The sequence below is a fragment of the Spinacia oleracea genome, chromosome 6 (assembly GCF_020520425.1).
Source record: "Spinacia oleracea cultivar Varoflay chromosome 6, BTI_SOV_V1, whole genome shotgun sequence".
Lineage (NCBI taxonomy): Eukaryota > Viridiplantae > Streptophyta > Magnoliopsida > Caryophyllales > Amaranthaceae > Spinacia > Spinacia oleracea.
Window position 1 is genome coordinate 125,096,750 of NC_079492.1, and position 3,338 is coordinate 125,100,087.

Below are 3,338 nucleotides of genomic sequence, written 5' to 3' on the forward strand. Positions count from 1 at the left end.
TTATATAAACTCTAATTCAAGTCACGGCATTTATAACGCAACTTCAACTAAAATTGTGAAGGCTATTAAGATGAAAGCTTCAAACACATGAAGGTTCCTTTGAACCATGCAAACTACTTCGTATACCATTATATAATAACGAAAATACTCAGTATATAATTGTGTGCTCGTATATTAATTACGGCTACACGGACCTAATTAACTAAAATTATACCATCAACCGTGAGTTTTTGTGGATTGTTGAAGTAGGATTTTTGGTAGCCATGAGCTTATATGTATATATATACAAAAAGGTAAAAGAAAAGTAAGATAATTTTTTGTTGGAATCTATCTTTATCATATTATGTATCTATCTTTTTTTTTTAATTAATTAAAATATATTAATAATGATTATATTTTAATCCAAGTAGAATTATAATGTAAATAAAATTCTAATGTAAATGTAAATAACATTCTAACGAAATTTTTAGGTGTTAGCACTCTTATGGTGTTAGGATTCTTAACATAAAGTAAGATTTTGATACCTAACATTCCAACGGAAACTTTGATCCAATGGAAATTTTAATTTATCCTTTTTTTTAATTAATTAAAATATATTAATAATGATTTTGTTTTAATTTATCTTTTTTTTTAATTAATTAAAATATATTAATAATGATTTTGTGACTGGACATTCCTACGTGGCGCTCCGAATGCTCTCCAAAAAACTCCCCTTTATATATATATATATTAGATTGATTAAATTAGTAGCTGAATATCAAAAATATTTTCGTTAAACATGTGCAAAATCGACTAGCTACAAGCCGCCTTGATATTTTAAAGTGTAGAAAGTAGAAACTCAACAAGAAAATTTGAAAATTAAGAAATATGATCGTTAAAGTTCAGTGACAATTATTTTCATGTGTCACCTAGTTCTTTAATATTATGAAGAAGACTCAATGATCAACTCTTTATTTAATATTTATAACTAGTTTTTGGCTCGGATAATGATCGTACTATCAAATGAATAACTATATTTATGCCTTATATAAAATTTATGATTGAATCTAACTTTTATTCTCTTCGTATTTATTTAAGAAATATATTTGCCTTTTCCGGCCGTATTTATTTAAGAGATACATTTGTCATTTTTAGTAACTTATCAACCTCACTGTCTAATTAAATAATATACTTAATTTACCATATGACCCACCATCCTATTAAACAAATAATTTCATAAACCCACCCCACCTCCCACCCCACAAAATGACATGGTTCCCACTTGTTTACTTATTAAAATATCTACCTAACCCCACTTGCTTTATTATTTTATTTCATTCAATTTCTTTTCTTAATACTCGTGCCCGGTCAAGTGTATCCCTTAAATAAATACGGAGGGAGTATTAAAGAGCGCTACTGCACTACATGATTCATAAACTTACTTATAAATGTTTTTTTTAATATATTTCACAATTAATTATGCAAAGATTAATTAGTATTATGTTAATGTTAACCTATGTCACAGTTGTTGAATTAATCTTTGCATAATTAATCTACTTTTTAGTTTTGATAATATTAATGGGTGATGATAGAGGTCGCAAGTTGTGACAACATTTAGTTGTCGCAATTTCACGTGTCGGAGTTTAATTGGTACATATAGGCGTCACGTAGGCTATGAGTCATCATAATATTTTTACTATCAATTCAAAAAATTTACTATGAAAACATGTAAATAAGGTAATCGATATAAAGAAAGAAACAAATTAGAATATTAAGATTTTCCTACCTTTATTTTAAACATGTATAATAGGATATATAAGTTAAATATTTTAGATTCCAATTTAAATCATGACACATAAGCATGACATGTAATCATTGTGACACGGCTTAAAGGTCGCATGTTGCGACCTTTATCATTTTCGAATATTAATATCCTATCGTTTGTAATTATCTTTCAACATTAGCATAGTTGTTATTTTGTTTAATATTTGGCGCAACAAGTAGTTCTTAATTGTGTTCCTTCGGTACATTATTTTTCCTTTCAAAACTGTATTTAGACTGCAAAACCTGGTATGCATTGGTGTGCGTGTAAAACTGTGGTTTCTGGATAATTGATTTTATTGAACAAATTGCTACTCGTATGTTACTATATTTCGTTGCCTAGATGGTCATAATTTGAATCTGGGTAATTCTTGATGGTTTCATTAAAGAAATTACTAGAATAGAATATGAATTTGCAAACATTAGAAGTATTTAACTATGTATCTGAAGATCTGAAATGTTATTTCGTTCAAAAAGGTTCCTTAGGGAAAGTTGCGTGGAGAGTTAAGTAAAACCCAAACATCTTTCTATTATTGGCAGTATATTGATAAGGTCACTAAGGTATAAACTTCCATCCTTGAAAACTGCAACCCTGAATGTCAAGAAAAATGGTGGTCATGAGCATTTAGAAGGATTATAACTCGATTTCTACGTTGGTGTACTCAAATAAGAGAGGTATAATTGGATAGAGAATGATTACACGTTAGAGCAATTTGCTGATAATTAGTTAGCATTGAGAGCATGTATGACTCTCGCATATGGTGTAATAGACTAATAGGAGATCAATTGTTAAACTTTGGCATCTTAAACCTCCTAAAAATCACAAAAAAAGCTATGAAAATCATTCTTTGCAGAAAATGACTGTCTATGACTGTTCATGCTATCGATTTTCATGTAGATGGGTCAAGAATCAATTACCCTTGAGGCCTTAACAAGCTATGTGTTCCTACAATACACCTTTTGCGTTAGTATTATGTTTTGCAAAAAACACAACTCTAAGTAATACACTATATGTTGTACTCTATAGCTAATAAATACATATAGTATGTTGTTGTACCATTTATAGTGTATCATACCGAATTACTAATAAACACTAGAACTTCCTTCGTACCTGGTCTAAAATTCCCGGTTACACCGCGCGCAACGCGCGTGGCAAAGCACTAGTTTGTATAAATATTGAAGTTCTTTCCTTAGACAAAAAGCTGTACTCCTATCTTAGCTAGGTTTCAAGTTCCCTACAATAAATCATGATAAATGCAAAGTCAGTATTTGTTGAGGAAGATAGATGTGTTAAAATAACAGTGCGTTGTTCTCAAAATAGATGGTAAAAATTAATTTGGGACAAACGGAAAAAAAAAAAATGCTAAACTAATACTCCCAATGTTCCTAAATACTTGAAATAATTTGCTGATACATTTTCCAAGTCACTAATTTGACCGTAATTATAGCAATTACATATTAGTAAAAACTTAAAAAAGAAATATTTGGAAAATGTACATTAATTAAGATTAATCGAATAACATATTACACAATAAATT